The sequence below is a fragment of the Monopterus albus genome, unplaced genomic scaffold (genome assembly GCF_001952655.1).
Source record: "Monopterus albus unplaced genomic scaffold, M_albus_1.0 scaffold31.1, whole genome shotgun sequence".
In the NCBI taxonomy this organism is placed as follows: domain Eukaryota; kingdom Metazoa; phylum Chordata; class Actinopteri; order Synbranchiformes; family Synbranchidae; genus Monopterus; species Monopterus albus.
Window position 1 is genome coordinate 4,487,311 of NW_018127911.1, and position 19,225 is coordinate 4,506,535.

Consider the following 19,225-nt stretch of genomic DNA (forward strand, 5'->3'; position numbering starts at 1 on the left):
TGTCATTGTTAAGGTTAAGGAAAAATCCTGGGTTTGGTTAAACACTGTCAAGTGAAAGGTACAACAATGCACAACACTGGATACAGGACATGATCTCTGTTGTCTGTGTGAAGGTCAGTTGTTTGTTGGACCGATCCATCTTCCCCAGCCAGCACCTTCCAAGTGTTTTTAACTTTCTATAGTTCAGCACCGTAGGACACAAAATCTAGCCTTCCCGATCCACACTCCAGTCCAGTTGGTGGCAGTAATGCACCATTTCATTGTTTGTCAAATGCTGTAAAACACAAGAAAAAGAACACGAAGAGGGGCACCGGGCTGCAATTCAAAAAAAGTTGCCATTTCATGATCTTACAGTATTGTCACACCATTACATTTTATGCTATTGTATATTTTCATGTGAGAGTGGGTTGTGTTTTAACAGTTAAAACTCCTCTCCATGTATTATCAGTGAAGCCACAGTGAGCAAGAAACCCAGTGGCATGGTGAAATAAGTGAAAATTAAGTATGACTGAAAACAGTGGAAACAATGACAGCTGCAGTTTTCTTTCTGGAGCAGTGAAATGATACACTATAATTCATTTGCATTAGAAACTTGAGCACGTTGAAGTAATTGCTTTTGATGAGAAACAGAAAACAGAGAGCACATTGGCCCATTAGTGCTGACTAGGGCAGTAGAGGACAAACTGCCTTTTCAACACTGGAACCTGCAGTTTACATTTCTCAAGGAGGAGTGGGCTCTATTTGGAGAAACACTGGACTGGACCCAAAATCAGCTTAATCATTTTAGGTGTATAAGTTCCTTTAAATACAACAATTCACAGCCATAAAATTCAATAACTCGCCAAAATGTAGTTTAATATTCCTAATATGGTGTAGACTGTAAGCGTTATCTGATAATGTAATAAAGCAGGTAGAGTTCTTAATCAGACAGATGACAGAAGGAAAAACCAACATAAAGTGTCTTAGTAAGGTGCTGAGCCACTAGAACAGCTTCAGTACACCTTGGCATTGACTCTACAAGTCTCTGAACTATACTGGGGTGATAAACACTATTCTTCCAGAATATAGTCCCTCAGTTGGTGTTTTGATGATGGTGGTGGAGACACTGTCTAACACATTGGTCCAAAATCTCCCATAGGTGTTCAGCTAGGTTGCGATCTGGTGACTGTGAAGGCCAGTGCATATGATTCACATCATTTTCATACTCATCAAACCATTCAGTGACCCCTTGTGACCTATGGATGGGGGCATAATCATCCTGGAAGTGACCACTCCCATCAGGATAGAAATGTTTCATCACAGGTTAAAGGTGATCAATCAGAGCAACTTTGTATTGATTTTCAGTGACCCTTCCCTGTAAGGGGACAAATGGAACCATGTCAGCAAAATGCCCCCCACAGCATAACAAAGCCACCAGATCCTCTTGCTGTTGAAGCATTCAGGTTTTGCCTTTGATTTCTCAGGCATCTGTATGAGTTATATACTGTATGATAGTACTGTACATGCATTCCCAGAGCAGAAATGAGTTATAAATAAATGCACATTGTATGTCAGCATATCATCTGAGATCTAATTATATGAATTATTTGATCAACTTACTAAATATTTTACCCATTTGACTTTTGTATTTTTGCTAGAATTTGAGAATGTTTAAAAATATTAGAACATTTCTAGAGGGTGTTGATTTTCTAGTGAACACAGTAAGACCAAGACATCATGTAATCATTTAAAATCACCATAATTTCCCCTCCAATTTATGATACATTAATGATATTAATATTACTAGTAGTAATGAGGACACTTGAATGTGTAGTGCCCCCTCTGATTGAAAGAGTTTAATCAGTCAATCATTTAAGTCATATGAGCACTGGTTCTTGCTATACAAGGGAAAAGGCTTTAGAAAAGATTACATCATCACTGTCATCACTAGCATGACCAGTGCACTGACAGCACCATAATCATCACCGCCACCATTATCACCATCTCCTAGAGCTCCACACTCCAGAATAATAAGTGCTGGAAACATGAAATCATTCTTTTTTCCTCCTCTTATACAGTAACTCTCCAGTGTATAACTGACAGAGCTGAAGAGAAGGGAAGTATTTTGTAAATGATGTGATGTGTTGGCATCATTTCAGGAATTGTCAGCTGTTTTGCTGTCTAGATCTCACAGAAAAGAGCCAGTAGGAAAGTTGACATCATTCTCATGCTGCAGAGAAAAAACTGGCATTCCTAATCCTCTAACATAAGACTGATGTTTGTCTGGAAGAGACAGAAGTTGGCCTTTTCTTTTATTTTCACACACACACAGGCAAACACGCCAACAGCCAGAACATTGAACAGTCCCCACCAACCCTAAACTAAATACATCCCACCCAGAGGGGCATTATGGGAGATCTTGCCAGGTGCTTTTCCCCTTGGGCATTCTGGTCCAAGTGTCTCTCCACCCCAACACTACACAGCCCCCACCTAACTGGGTAACTTTCCTTAGTAACCACAGTCACAGCAAAGTCTCTTATGTGTTGGGGCAGCCTGCACTGGTGCTGAGGCCGCTCTAGTGGTCCGTGGGCAGCTGGGGCCGAGGGAGCTCATAGCTAGCTCCTCTTGTCTCTCCCCCCTCAGGTGAAGCCAAGGCCTGGTTTGGTGCGAGTCTGTCCCCATGAAGCACCACCCGGTTCCGCTTGCTCAGGCTCACCTTGTACACCATATCTGACAGTCCTTTCAGAACAGCACAGTGTTCGCTCCACTGGCTCGCTGACTGTGAGGACAAGCCCTTCTTCTGTCCAGGGTGGTGGACCCACACCAGGGACACGTACCGGTAGGATAGAGCATACTGTCTGGGTGACTTTAAGGGGTGATGCCATCAGTGTCTGAAAAATGAAAATCTGCAGCCTTGACAGCTCTATCACTCTGTTTAGATGTGTCCCTATGCAGCTTTCTCTCTGACTCACGAGAGTCACGCTGATGCCTGTAGTAAAAATGTGCATTGTGTTTGAATCAATGAGGAAAGGACTCTGCCAGCTGAATCATTAGGGTTGTACAAACCGCACGAGTCATTTGTCAAGGTCCATAAGGCAGCTGCTGTGTATCTGAACCTAAAGCATGATCTTAAGTTCAAAGAGTTACACAGTTATGTAGCTAGTCAGCAAATTAGTGAGTCTCTATATAAAAAGTAGAAAAGTAAAGCGTCTGACTACATGCAGCATATGTCACTATATGGTAAATAACATGTCTGATGCCTTGAACTCCAGCTATTAATCAGAAATGTGAAGGTATCACATGACAAAGTTTTAGCTGATTGCTTTTAAGAAGGTGAAAATGAAACCACTGAGTGCTGATGAAAGAGACTACCTGAACATCCACGTAACAATATGGTCCTAATCTTGTATAGCACTTTTCTATGCATTGCAGCACACTCAAAGCGCTTCCACACTATTTGGCCATTCACCCATTTGCACTCACAAACCAGTGTCATCACCGGGAGCAACTGGGGGTTCAGTGTCTTGCTCAAGGACGCTTCAACATGTTGACTGGACAAGCCGGGAATCGAATCGCTAATTCTCCGGTTAGGAAATGACCCGCTCTACCTCCTGAGCCACAGCCACCCAATCTAACCAATATAGTTACAGGCCACATTTTTATCGAGGTCTGCTTTGGGTTTAGTTGTTTTGCTGTTTAGGAGGAGATAGGATAGTGTGTGGACTAGATGTAAATCAGACTGCAGCATGTGACCAGTTGATGATTTAAGTGCCAGTATTATTGGAAGGTCACCTGAAGCTGTCACCACATCATTTTTGGAATCCTTCTTTGTGGCACCATAAACACATGAACAGACACACACACACACACACACACACACACGCAGATTGTTGAACTTATCTTCCTTCCTGTGGAATGACATTGCTTCCTTGTTTATCCAGTTGCCATAAAAACACAATTAACCACAAGTCAACACTGAATGCCTCCAAACAAGCTGGATTATTGCTCTAATTAAGCTTTAATAAGCCCTTATTAAACGGCCATAGGCCTCATTAGGCGGTTCATTAAGTCATTTCATCCTTTTATTCCTTCATTAAGTTTCTCGTTTCTTCTCTACTTTCTTCTCAGGGAGCGTGGGAGTGGTGAGGTCTGGGAGATCATGACCTTAATTCTCTCCAAGGCAGACAGTTTAATTAACACTAGAGGAGTTTTCACCGTCTCCAGATCTCTACAATGGGACTGTGCAGGGGAACTGGATTGCCAAGGTAAGCCACTAAGTTAATGGGTATTTTTTTTATTGGCAATATACACTAATAACCTTTTAAATCATGACTACTGAGTTCTCTGTATTTATGATGTAATTAGATGGTTGTATTGAATGCATAAAAGCATACAAAAACTATGAATATACAGTACATGTAATTTAGTAGTGTGGCAGAGAAATGTCTGATAATAAGCCGCGCTGGTTTAATTTAATGTAAGCACATTTTTATTACTTTTGTTTTTTTTACCAGGCTCCAACATAAGAATTGATGAGTGAAGTAAATGTACAATTATAATGCATGGCGGAGAACTATTGTATATACTGTATACATACAGGACTGGAAGATACCATACTGTATAAAGCTAGCTGACAGGAAGACAAATCATTATGTCTACATATAGTTTTCCAACTTGACACTGACATTTCAGAAGCAAGAGTAGTCAAAAGGTCATTTGTGTGTAATGTGTTTACAGTCAGCAACAGGAAATGTTGACGTGTTAATTTCATAAACCCCAAAAAAAAAAAACCAAGTCAGAATGCAAAACATTTACCACAGTTAGAGAAGAGGCCAAAGTGGCTAATCGGCAAGAAAAGAAAAGTTAATGCTGATAGTATGTGACATCTTTAAAAAATGTTTGGTGGAATTTTCTCAGTTTGCATCATTGGTTTACACCTTGCAATCAGCTTTCCCTGCATTATGTTCCATGGCAGTATCCTCTATAAACAGAAAGTATATCTTAATAACACAACTAAAGCTTGGAACAGTGCAATGCAAAATGTTCAAAAGCTTACATTTAGTAACACCTTAGATTGAGATTACAGTTGCACAATTTAGTGTCTGTTGTGCGACTCTGTAAAATTTGCACATGCACACACCTTCTCTGTTCATGGGGCAATAAACAGCACATGAAGGAGTGTTTGCCGTTATCAGTGAAGACGGTTATATCCCAGTGAATCCGTTGTCTTAGTTCTCGCAATTAGTTTGCTTATTTTTGTATTTCTTTTCTCCGAAAGGTGGAAAAGCAAGTAAATACACAACCTGGAGATGAAGAAGTCTTAGCTGTGCTGGGTGGCTGTGGGTTCAGGTGTGTATGTAGACAGATACTAATAAAATATAACACATGGAGATAGGGCCAAGTATTTTGGCTAAAGGAGGTGTGTGTGTGTGTGTGTGTGTGTGTGTGTGTGTATGCATGTGAGCATTGTGAGCATGTGTTTGCATGTTTATTAGCAGTTTGGATCCTATTGAGGTGACAGATGTTCATGGCAGAGGTAGGCAGAGATGAGATGCGGTGTCCAAATTAATCCACGGGTGTGTGTGATGGAAAGTACTCTTGCCCATGGATGTCAAAAAAGCTGTCCTTCACCTTGTGAAGGCTTGTGGTATCTTCATGGCATTGTGTATGCATGCTGACATGATTTAGTGCAGACAGGTAATATTTTCACCTTCAGTGATTGAGTTTCCTGAAGATCCAGGAGATGTTCAAATTCTAGGATTCACCCTCTGCCTTTTTCTGTGATGTTTTGGAATTTTTTGAGCTCCTACTTCTCTCTTATATTCTTTCTGTCCTTCTTGTCTCGCATATTTTCTCACAAATTGCTGCAGTGGATCATTTATTTCAACTGACTTTGGGCCAATTTGGAGAAGAACGTGCACACACATGCTCAGACACACACACACACTCACACACACACACCACAGACTGTTGATGGTGACTGAGAATGCAGATAAACATGCACCCACACACAGAAACACTGAAATACAAGGAAGTGCTGGTTTGGACGTTATGCAAAATTATAACTCCTGTAAAAAAAAGACATGAGATGAAGACATCCTTTTATGTCAAGTGATTAGTTACACAATTAGACTCATGAGTTCCATTAAAAAGCAGAAGTTCTAACTGTTTATATTTTGTGTAGGGAGAAATGAAACTTGTGTGAATCTACAGTTGTAACCATATATGGGTTTAGATGTTTTGCATTTTGTTGGCACATCTGAAACACACACCCAGTACGATTTTGTATTTGTAACAGTGTGCTACACTATTATGTTGAATCAGTGACGCTGTAAATTAACTTGTACAGGCTGTTTTGTGATATGTTGAATAATGCTACATTGTCTATCCAACTTTGCTTTATTTCTTAAAATGAGGATTTTCCCCCAAAAATTAGCATTTGACATTATATAACCATAATGGGTTATATAGCATTTGACATTATATAACCATAATGGGGGAGAGGTTTTAGACAAATGCTGACCCCACAAGATGCAACTTTGTCTGCTGAGCAAGCCGAGCCTTAGCTGTGTCTGGTTTAATTGGCTGTAATTGTAGCTGTAGTCTCAGTGAAAGCAATCAGAGGCAAGCAATTATGAGACCTTGGTCACCAGCCCTAGGGGCAGAACTCCACACTAGGAGACATGCGCGTGCACATGCAAATGCATAAACAAACACACACTTAGATACAGGCAGTCACCCACACATTTCCTGTGTATTTCATGTAAGACAGTCTTTTCTTCTTTCTTTTCTGTTTGGAGAGGAAGTGTGGGTCTAATGGCTTTTCCTATGCGTCACAAACGCCTCATGTGGGAGGCAAACAGCAGCACTGCACGTGCATCCATGTGGGAAACCTTTATGCATATATGTATGAGTTTGTGAAGAGCTTGACACATGCAGGTTTTGTTGTGCATTTACAGTTTGTGTTTTTGAGAAACTTCACATTGCATTTGGGAGAGAAAGTTACGTGTGTGTTTATGTGTTTGCAGGAAACGTTTGCATTTAGATACTGCTGAGTAGTTCTGGTCTCTCTGTGAGTTTCTGTTTATTGCTTGGTTCTTTTAAACACACATTTTGTAAAACTCTCTTTCAGTTTTTTGTACTATATTGATTGTGCTCAATACTTTATTCCTTATTAGAAGTAGTGTGTACCAAGCTAAAAGTTCAGTAAGAATTTGTAATGTATGGAGTAATTGGGTAAAGTATTTATGATAGTTACTGACAGTACTTTTTCTGGCTTTTCCATTAGTGCCCCAACACATTATTTTAGCTCTTTAATGAGTCTTTAATGAGTTATTTTTAATTTTAATAAAATAAAAATTTCTCTCAAAATGTCTCATAAGGACACATGATGCAGCTAAAATAATTGCTCCTTGTTTTCATCCCTTCACTCTACTGTAGATCTGCAGTACTTTATATATACTTTATTCAAAATATAATACTTCCATGGGTTGTAGATATTTTTATATTACAAATATTTTATTTTGGCAGAATTTGCAGTGTTGGTTGCACGTGTCCTTATGAGATACATATTCAGCACATACACTCCGCTGACAATTTATTAGGCACACTCAGTTAAAACTAATGCAAGCTAGTATAGCAGTCCTGAAATAAATCCTCTTATCATGAGGCTGATAATAAATACATCATTTTTATTCAAGCTGTTGTAAATAATTGTCAATAAGAACCTCTCAAAAACAGTGTCATCAAAAACTGGACATCATCAGATTGATTGGTGTAGGATTTATTTCAGAACTGTTGTATTAGACTGCGTTAGTTTTAGCTAAACTATCAGCGGATGTTTTGATGGGTAAAGACATTATCTGTATATTTGGAAAGCAATGAAAGTAATATATTTAGATACTTTTCTTTGGTTTTTATTTCAGTTGCCCTACCATGTAAACGGTCTAACAAACCAGTATTTAATAATAAACCCCCAGTTTATTTTATATTAAATTATCTGGGTGTTTTTCACCTCTACCAGGTGTTAAAGTGGGTCTTTGAGAGGCAGATCAGAAATGGGGGAGACACACAAAAAGATCCGCAACAAAGGTCGGTAGTTGGACCCGAACCCCTGACATTATTCACATACTGTGCACCACACCGTAACCATTCAGCTATCGGGGGACCCCCATGAACTTTCAATTTAAACATAGCACTGATCAATCAGGTGATAAACAAAGAGGCTTACTGCTGCCAGGTTCCCTAAATAATCCAGTTCATGCAACCAAGCCTGGCTCTGCTCAGTCACCTTTGGGGCCAAATATCTCAAGCAATATTGAGCAATCAGCTATCCTGCTCTAAACTTAAACCCCATAATTCTTCAAGGGTTGCCAGAGTGAAACAAGGTTAGCTAATACCATGGTGCTTGGTTCCCCAAGTTACAGCTGCTGTGAGTTTTAGCAGTTCATGTGGGGCCACACTGGAGTGTTTTGCTCAAAACAAGAAACATTTCAAAGACCAAAGTTGGTGCTTAGCTATGAGCTAGTGACTATTGAAACTGTATCTTAGATTAAATGAAAAACAGATTCAAAAACAGTTTTTGATTGGATCCGAGGCCTTTACTGAACCCTTCCTCTAAACTCATCATCCCCTTCTCTACCTTTGCTCCCTGGTGCCAGCTGCATCATTTCCCTCACTATGTCTTTGCCTTATGGACACCCACTCTCCTTTTCCATTCCTATCTTTCTCCCTCATTCTTTGGCCTTTCATCACCCTGCCCTCACTCCCTTCACCCAGCCAACACCAACAACTGTAAATTTCAGCTCTCTTGCTGTTTATTTTCTGCATGCATTGCCTTTTTACACTTCATTCTCTTTATTCAAAGGAATAGTTTGAAAATATGCTTATTTTCTTTCTTTATGAGAAGTATTTCTGTATTTTTTGTATATGTATGCTATATGCAGCATTAAGCGAACCAGTAGCTGGTTTATCTTTGCTTAGCATAAACACTGGAAATAGGGGCTGATACTGTGGAATTTGGCTAGTTATTTCTTTTTCTTTGTTTAGTCTTTGAGCTAAGCTAAGCTAATCGGATGTGGCATGTAACTTCATGTTCATCATGCAGACAGGATAGTGGTATTGTGCTATAGTTTTCTCCCCTAGTGAATAATACCAAGTGATTCCTTTGACTTTTCACGTCACTGTGTTTCAACAACCAGGTTATCCCAGACCATGCAATATGTGTCTGTTTCTCCCATACAATCAGTGGCACATTACTCTAAAATGTATTCACAGTCATTTTCTGTTTATGTTTTATGTGGCACCTAACTACAAAATTCCAGTAAATAAATAAATTGAATTTGAATATTGACTCAGTTTAGCCCTTTGACTTGGATGAGTTTTTGCTAAACTTTCTTATAGCATTTTAATGGGGAGAAATACAAAAACATGCAAGTTTGTTTTTTTCTCTGTTGCCTGCCCTCTCCCCCAGTGCGCTCTTTAGAGCTTTTCAGATCCTTTCTGCTTCAGCTCCACATCGTCAGCAGTGAGGCTACTGTTGCAGTCGAGTTGAGTTCAGCTGAGGCCAGCCAGCCAGTGTGTGCTGCCCTGGGGATATGCAGACAGGCTAGCAACCAGAAAAGTTGGAAGGAGATGTCCTGGTACTCTCTCATTTTTCAAAGGTTGTTGCTCTCGCTGAGAGTTGGAGGCTCAGAAGAACCTTTGGGAAACTAAATCTGTCCATTAGAACAAACAACAACAACAAAAACAATAATAATAAATGAAGTACTGTCTGTCTCTCATTTCACTCACTACTTCTCAGCCTCCCTCGTTTCCACACCATCTCATCTCTCATGTGCACACACACAGTTACGCAGTTATGAATGCTTTATTTATGTCAGCATAAATTACACTAATAATCTCTGATGTATCGAATGAGAAACAGATACTGGTGCAGCTGATGTTTCAGCGGTGATACTTAGTTGTGCCTTGATGCTAGTTAATGTTGAACTGTGCATGTATGTGTGCATGAGTATGGTTCCATGTGTTTATTTAAACTCACTTGGCTTTCCCTGACAAGTTTGATCTGGGTAAACAAGAAGCCAGCCAAATAACTGTGGAGTGAGAGGGGAGGAGGAGAGAGCGAGAGAGAAACCAGGTCTGAACGTGAGTGAAGCAGTGAGAAAAGCAGAAAGGCAGAGGCAAACACTCAGCCTAAACCCTGAAGTGTTGGACAGGAGACTGATATTTTCCCAGACTTTGCTCTTTTCTTGGGAGTTTGATCTGACAATTGTTAACTTCCTCTGAGGGGCTAATAATACAACAGAACCATTGTGCGACGTCGTCTCCCCTCGCTTGATTTAGCAAGAGGGAAGGCGTTTGCATGCAATCTCCCAGTGCAGTTGGGTGGGGTTTTTACTGCCATCAGATTGGATTGTCACACAACATCATGATAATGCACAATTATAATCTGGCTCCAATGGTCATGAATACAGAGATAACAGTGTTTTAGGTAGTAGTCACTATACAGTTCTCTATTTTCTGCATCAGTCTTGCACTGGTGCTGTAGTTTCTTTTCAGGTCATTTCTTTGTAGGTGTAGCAGCTGTGCAGGAAGTATATGAAATGTGAAAAAAAAATCTCATAACTGGATTGTGGGTGGAAAACTAAAGCAGACATGCATCATAAGCCTGTGGGGATAGATAAACTGTTACACATGTAGGTGCACTGGTAGTAACTGTAGATGTTTAGTACAAATGCAAAGCAGCAAGTATGTAAAAAGCTGTATTTGATGATGGCTGCATTTGTAGACATGGGGCTATAAATGCACACAGTGGATGAATACACTCATGCACAATTAAATGAGGAATTTGTAATCGAAGACTACATGCTGAGTAAATATAGATTAAAACTAGCAAAAGATTACAAAGTATAAAGGTGTAAATTTTCCCCTTGTGTCATTTGCACAAATATGGCTGCCTGTGTTTATTTGCTCCAGATAGCCAATATATTAAACAGACATTAGCTGCAGTGCTTGTGCACACTGACCCAATGTGTGGGAGTGCTTGTATTTGTGTTCAGCCCAGCTTCTAACTGAACCTAGAGCTCACCAGAAACCCCAGTTCGAAGTGAGAGTCAAACTCAAGCAGTATCTCCTCCTCTTCTCCCTTCGCTCCTTTACATTTTAGTGACATGCACATGTATGTCTAACGTTGTTTGTAGCGCATGCACCTGTAGCAACACAGGGAAATTATACAGAGGATTTTTTTTTCCAAGGAATGTTGATATTGATCGTTCAGTGTTATAGACACACATGACGTTACCATTATAAGGTAACCCTAAGTCATATGTGAAACAAGAAATTGCTTTGATAGTTGAACAACTTCCCACATTTGTGTTGATGGGGTAAATTTTAACAACTTCTCACTAAATGCTACATGGACTACAGTGTAATGTCCAACATAAACTGCATCAAAATCAAGCAAAAAATTGCAACGTTACTTCATTTGCTGATCCAAGAAAATGCGCTGGTTTTTGCTAACTCGACAACAAAACACTAATGTTGCAGTCAGTTGAATGACTCCAAATCACAACCAGAATAATTCAGTACAAAAGGTACAAAAATGAAATGCACTTATACATTTTAGCCAGATACAGTACTTACATGTCTAGAAGGAAGAAAACCACACTGTGTCAAATTTTAGCCCTTTGGATGTTTTTAATGCTCTCCATTAACGACATGTCAAACTGATATTAATCCTGGTTTTGCCTCATTCTTTGCCACATTTGTTCTGTGCAACAGAACAAACGCAAGAAAAAACAAGCCACACACTGGACATTAAACTCAGTGTACCTGGCCTTCCACCCCAACATGCTTCTAACACAGACTTTGTGACTCTATATAATACACCATGTTACTTACTCCTTTCCTTGTCCTTGTCATAATTAATATGGTTACTAGTTGACACCAAGCAGACCCTTATTATTTCAGCAGAAATGAGTGGGCTGCAAGGATATTTTGCAGTAATTATCATCAAAGGTTTTCTAAAGGTGGTATCAAAAACAGCTGAGCAAATGTATTAGCATTTTTAAATTAAAAAGACAGTACAGTATGTGTCGTATTTGGCCCGCCAAGTTTCTTTAGTCACTGTGATGCAGGCAGGTGCAGCACTACAAAAGTTCCACCTTTCTCAAAGGCTTAATGCTTTGTTGCCTTAATGTAACTTTTATGTAACTTTTCTTTTTTTAAGACTAAGTGTTCATTCTGGCTTTTGACTCCTTACCTGACTCCAAAGGAGAGCTATACAAGAATTCCTATATGCCTAGATGTCTGTGTATGCATAAATGGCAAATAACAATCTTGACTTCATGTGAGATGCAATTATTTAAGACAGATGGTTTTGTGGTGAACTTGACACAGCCTTATAAAAAATATATAGATATTATTGCAAATGAAACATTAAACCTAGCACTGCTTCTATATTCACCCTATATCTATATCAGTGCTGCATTAAACATGCAGACTTCTATACAGTATATGTTTTGTTGTATTTTTAAACACACCTTCACTTATCATTCACCTCTCCTGGACACACAAATGATCCGTGGTAGGTGTAGGGATTAGATGAAGGAAAACATGACTCTTACATGATTAAAGTAGATTTTGTGACTTAGACAGCACATCAATGAGACAAATCACAGTGCATCATGGCTTACCCTAGATCTTTTCCACAGGCAAAGCAAACTTGGCCTGTCTAGCCAGGTTGACCAGTTTGTCTGTGTGCATCTCTCCCTGTGTGTGTTCATCTGGCTTCTGGCCTATCTGCCTGTTTGTCTCCATGTTTGACTAACCACGCATCTTTCACTTTATCAGTAAGTCTATCACTTGCTATGCGTATGTGTGTTTCCATGGATGAAATGACCACTGAGCTTCCTGCTGTGTTGACCTCATGCTCTGCTCTATTCCTTTTTCTTACCCCACCCAGCTGCTGTACCTTGACCACCCACATTGTTCTGTCTTGCCTGGCTTTTCGTATAATGCTCAGTGGTCACATTATTCAGGCTTGTCCATCTTTTGGGTTTGAGGGCCCCATGCGGGTAAAATGTAAAAGCGGTATAGCATGAAATAAGATTCTACTGAGAAAACAAATGCAAAGTGGCAAAGACAATATTTTCACACAAATAAATGTTGCTACCTTCTGTGGAGAGTATATTCTGCTATAGTAAACAAACTAGTACTCACTTGATAAATGATTTAAAATCTTATGTTTAAATCATCTGGCATTAAAAAGCTTATTGTTCTGGCATCTTTGTGTCAGCAATTAAATATCTGGGAACCACAGCATGGCCAGGGATATTCACCTTCACAGAACAGATAAGGCAATGAGCACCACCTACAGAGAGTCAAATGACACTAACTGATAATGAAAGGAAACCATGTCAACAGTGCTGCACACTGACTGACAAAGAGCAGGACAAAACCACCACCATCTCAAAGAAATCCTAAGCTTTAAACATATATGGTTAGGATTTGGTGATACAAATAATATTATCATCAGAAACCACTACAAAATCCACCTGATCTCAACCATTATTTCTTCTCTCATAATCGCATTCTTCAGAAGTTATAGACAATTGAGTTCAGAGTATGTCATATGATCAGTAAGAGTCTAGGAGAAGTGAGTGTTTGTATATATAATCTTATGTGTCTGAATGCATGACATTGTTTGCAGTGGTTAACAGTGCTACTATACACCTTTATCTTTGAAGGTGGGTATGTATTTCTGCCTAGGTCTCTTTGCCTATGCCTTCTCATTAAGGCACAGATTAACTGGTTTTGGACAGGAGTTTTTTTTAGTTCAAAGACAGGATGTGAAGTGATGTTTCCTGGTCTAGACTGATGAGGATAATCTGAAGGTGTGCCACATTGACAGAGTTAAAAAAAAGAGTGGTGTTTTTGTTTTTCCTGCTTCCTCTGGTTTAACAGTTTACAAAGCATGCAAAAAAAAAAAGAGGGGTGAGCTGTGCAATGCTTGTGACAAACTATAACCACAAAAACGGTTTCCTTCTATAAAGGATAAGGCCAGTCAATTACTATATTAACAGTATTTTCAACCCTTCACATACAGAGACTAAAACTGACAATGACTTGCCTCACTGTGCCACGGACCTTCTTGTTGTTCAAAAACAATTAGAAACACATCAGGGAAACACAGTGCTGCATTAGGTGACATGCTTTTATCATTATGAAACCCCAGACCTGAATATGATGCCCCAAAGCCTCTGAGCAGCCATAAATTCCTGAAGTTGTCATGAGTCAGATCAACTGCTCATGCGCAAGATCATGCACAAGCTCTCAGCTTTGTTCGCATTCTGATAGATCCTCACGTTGGGGTCTGGGGTTTGCTAATGAAGGAATATGTTACCCATTGCAGCGGTGTGCTTCACTGATGTGTTTTTAATGGTTTTTGAACAACAGCGGAGGCCTATGGCTGACGAACATTAACGGTGAGTAGAAGCAAATCATTGTCGGTTTTAGTCTCTGTATGGGGAGTGTTGAAAATATTGTTAACATACAAAATGACCGGCCGCATCCTTCAACAGTTTCTTTTTGCTGATTGTTTTATTCCCTTAAAATTTTCCAGTGAGTTTTTGAAAGCATGTTACTGATATTAGGTTCATTCATAGCAGTGCTTGCACATCTTTGCCCTGCTATAAATATTTACATGTGGCCTTTTTAAATTCCTTCCAATCTCTACTTAATGGGCAGATGCTAGTAAAACTACCCAGCAGTCTGCTCTCTCTCTTCTTTTTGTAAACCTAGCCAGCTGTGTGCCCTCCAATTTTGACCTTATTTTGATGAATACTATTGTATGAGTGTAAGAGTACACACAAGCATGCATACATGTTAGTGGGCTTTCAATGTGACCCTTGACCTTTTGTGACTGACAGGCTAAATCTAGCCACCCTACCTCTCTCCCTTGCTGTTGTCTCCTTTCCCCCCCTGTGTTTCCTGACTGATAGGCTGTCAGTGGGAAAAGATTTCAGCCTAGGTCATTATGTGTATGTGAGTTTGGGTGGGTGTATGAGTGCCCCTGAGACAGGGAGCAAAAGGAAACACGTTCAAGTGTGGGTTTGTGTATACCTAGGTGAAGGTGTGTGCACAAGCTAAGGGGGTCATAGAGGAAGATGCAATCCAGACATCTCAAAAATAACAACCCATATAATTTGGAAGCTGTGTGTTTCAGTGTGTGTTTATATGTGTGTGACTGGAAAAATATCTGGTAAGTATTTAGTCAGACTTTGACCTTTGACCTTCCCCTTTGACCTCCCACATCCTGTTCAACTAAGGAGATGATGGTCTCACATTCATACATATGCACTCCACAATACTCTCACACACTCAAACCCTGGGGTTGAAGAGGTTTGTGTTTTTGTGGACTCAGAGAGGAAATTCAGAGGTCTAGCCATTTTCACTAACTTGAGCAGTTCATGATATGAAAACATGAGAAAAACATAATAGAATTGTGCACAGAGATGTTAACACACATATTAGGACAGGGCAGATGTGGTCAATAGCTATCCCATGTATGCTTGTCTGTATCTATTATATCAAGTTTTCAATAGGAACAAATAAACTAACTACCCTATAGAGCGAGACACAGAGCAGGTAATAGCAAAACCCTATAGAGCGAGACACAGAGCAGGTTAAGGAGCAGGTAATAGCAAGAAAGGGAGAAGTGATCCACAGGAAATAGGAAGTTAAGAAATGACGTAAGCTGGTATTAACAATTTTATTTATTTCTAACTTCATACATCAGACTTTTGTTCATTCAATTAAATCATGGTATGACTTTGGAAATAAATATTCCTTTCCTGTCAATAAAATAAAGGAAATAAAAAGCAGCAGCAGCTCCGGGTTCTTTCCCTGCTGGATAATATTACCTTGTTCTTTAGTGATAACATCTACTCAGAGCTTTACCTTAGCCCTCATTTTTCCGCTCTAGGCTTTGTATATTTGTGTAGCATTCATATATAGTGCATACAGTTTGTCATGTTGTGTATCCATATATAGTATGTAAAATATACATGTATTTATGTATAAGAGACAGACATTTAGCTGTGGTACAGATTGTATTCAATATTCAATAAAATTAGGACAAACTAAATTATGGTCAGACTTGAGTTTAGCTACAAGTGAAAACATCGTTTTTAATTCCTGAGGCTGGGTGAATGGGTTGATTTGGTGCCTGTGCGAGATATTTGATTGGGCAGTGCTGTGTGTGCACAAGTGTGTGCTAGTGCAAGAGTGCGGGTGAGTTTGTGTATGGGTGTTAACGGATATCTGTGTATGTAAGCCAAACAACCCCGACCCTTAATTCCAGGCTGAACTTCCTCCCCTTTCAAGTCCTTTTTTCAGCAGAGACTGACACAAGACATGAGTCATGTCTTAGGCAGTTCTCCCTTACTGAGGGTGTTTATTGTTTTTATAATGCGCCTCTATATTAAGTAGCTTATTCAGCCTTTACAGAACAGCATTTTCCAACAGTTGTTTCAGAGCTAATTAAAGCAGCCATGTGTTCAGTAGCACCTTTCACAATTTTCTGATGGTTTATAGACAAGTTAAACATCTTGGTTAAAACTGATGTAGTTTTACCCATTTTACATCAGTGTCCTTGCTTTGGATGCTTTAGGAGGATGGACTGACCTCGCATTGCTGGCTGCCACAGTGTGTTTTTGATATTGCCAACAGGAAATTCAAAAGTCATAAATGTTAAAATAATTTTCATGAAGGGCTTTAATTGCATTGTTGCAAAATACTGTAAGCCATTTGTTTGGTTTTGTTTAACGTTGTAGGTTTTTTCTTGAGTAGCCAGTTTTTCTTCAGGATAGTTTCCGATGTCATTTTACATACAAAAGAGCACAGCGGTATGTCTTCATGTTGCACATACTGTATCCTGTCAATGTTCTCTAAGTTCCCAAAGATGTAAGATGTCAAAGCTGCATCTGTGTACTTGTTCATTGTCACCTCACACCTGACCTGACCCTGGTGATGTTTCACCTTTGGAAAAGTGAACTTTAACCTTTGGAGAAATGACCCTTGATCTTAATAGATCCTAATAGTATGGAGATGGTGTGGAGACATGGAAGCACATGTGCACATGTAAAGGCACACACACACGACATATGCCGATGGACAGATACTGAGACACTAATAAAGTGGAAAATATTGCACTGCAGGCCTGATGAATGACAATAGAACCAGAGAGGCACGCACAGATTTTGGCTTTCACAGGAAGCTGCTGAGACATCTTGGTCATGCTGTTTCCACGTGTATAGACAAATTAGACATACAAAGGCAGAGAAGTGTGCACGCATGCACACACACACAATGTGGAACCAGTTTTCTTTGTTTCATGTGCTGTTGGGCAAAGTTTTGGCCAAGACAGCACTGTCTGTTTGATAAAGTTGTGTCTGATTTTGTCTACCCAGAATTACGGGTCAACCTGACTTTGTTTTATTACTGCTGTTTGAGAACATACAGTATATGCAAGTTTGCACAAACTCAAGGAGAACATGCATGAATACTCCACTTGCATTCACCTTACCTACAGTAATTGAGTTATGTGAAGGTTAAACTGGACACAAACTAATTTGTTTTAGCCTCCAAGGGCTTTCTTCTCCTAAAATAATGAGCCTCTCAGTTTACCCTTTACTAAACCTCCCCAGTAGTTCATAGATGGCCTTTCAATTACCAACCTAAAGTATTCAGAATGGCAATGCATGGCATTATCAAAGAGCGTGCAAGAAGGTCTACATACTCAGCACCTCGTCAGAAAGCCACCAAACACACAAACAAGCACACATTTTTATACGTGCTCAGGTGAATACTGTATGACAAATAAGCATATGGTGTATGTACACACCTCCGCCCGCATATGGACACACATATGCACACACACATACACACACACACAACCAGATTACTTAGCTTATTTGCTTAGCAAGCTGTGTTTGTTGGGTCACCACTTCCTACCCCAGCACTGCACCAATCTATAATGTCAGCCCTCTGGGACCCAGTCAAGCCAAAGTATTTGCAGAGTGATCTGAAGTGAGTTTTCTGATCTCCTGCTGACGCATTTACATTGTACTGGCGTTGTTTAGATATAAGAATGCAGTATGCAGCGATAGAAGATTGACTAGTAGTTTTTGTTTGTTAGTTTGTTTTTTAAAACAGCATCTCATCCATGTAATATCATACTATTTTTTTTTGATTTATCATGATCTTTTTTACACTAACTGATAGAGGCAACATTGAGCAACATTGAAATTGATCACAGTTTTAAGCAATGATACTACTGAATACAAAACAATATGACCTTTACAGTTACATAGTGTTATGCTAATGTTTTTAAGTTGACAAAGTGTGGCACTGCATACTATAGTACATGTGAGTTTTGGTCACTATAGAGAAGATGCCAAAGGCACACAATCTGATATTTTGTCATTGCAATAAGGAATGACATACTCTACCATAGTTACTGAATTGATCAAAGATGTATCCAGAATCCTAAAAATAAACTGATTCCACAATATTTCCATGTATTATAGCACTTTGATCCAACTGGGCATTGAACTACTGATGCTGCAGTAGCCAACCTGTGCTTTCTACTGAACCCTGGTTGTCCTCATGTGACAGATAGTAAGTGAGTGACTGAAAGTTTCATGTGTCATGTGAGATGTTTAAATGCTCACTTGTTTTGTTCTGCACCAACCGCTACTGACCCCTGGTCATTGAACATGGTGATACTAAAGTCTTGATAGAGAGCACAACAGCCAAATTTCTCAAAACATTCTAGACACGTACAATATAAACTATAAGTGATACACTTTGACCTAATAAAATAAGAAAGTTGTGAGAAGCTGTATGTGTGCAAGTCCCACTGTTTATGGGTATATAATTTTCTATTCATACGCTAAAAGACGTTTGGGATCAGGGCTTTCAAGGCAGATATCTACCAGGGGAGTAGTGGGCTATCAGAGGGTAGCTGCATAATCGGCTCCACCATCAGCGAGCTGATAATCTGCATAACAGAGATGGGATTTCTGGGTCAGTATGTGCAAGCGTCTGTGTATGTGGTGTGTATGTGTGACTGTGGTGGTTTAGCCTTTTATGGTTATGTACATGTCTGCATGTGTCCTGTGTATGCATGTGTGGAGTCTATCTCTATGTTTCTCTGTGTACATATATGTCTTTGTGTGTCTGT

The 19,225-nt window shown here is 39.6% G+C and overlaps 1 protein-coding gene across 1 annotated transcript in view; it reads left to right on the forward strand.

Moving 5' to 3' along the window:
- sox4b (SRY-box transcription factor 4b) overlaps positions 1-19,225 on the forward strand; it is a 78,984-nt gene that overhangs the window by 54,936 nt on the left and 4,823 nt on the right. Inside the window, 2 exon segments of the mRNA XM_020596876.1 lie at positions 4,108-4,244; positions 5,258-5,328. The gene's annotated coding sequence lies outside the window, so the exon portion shown is untranslated.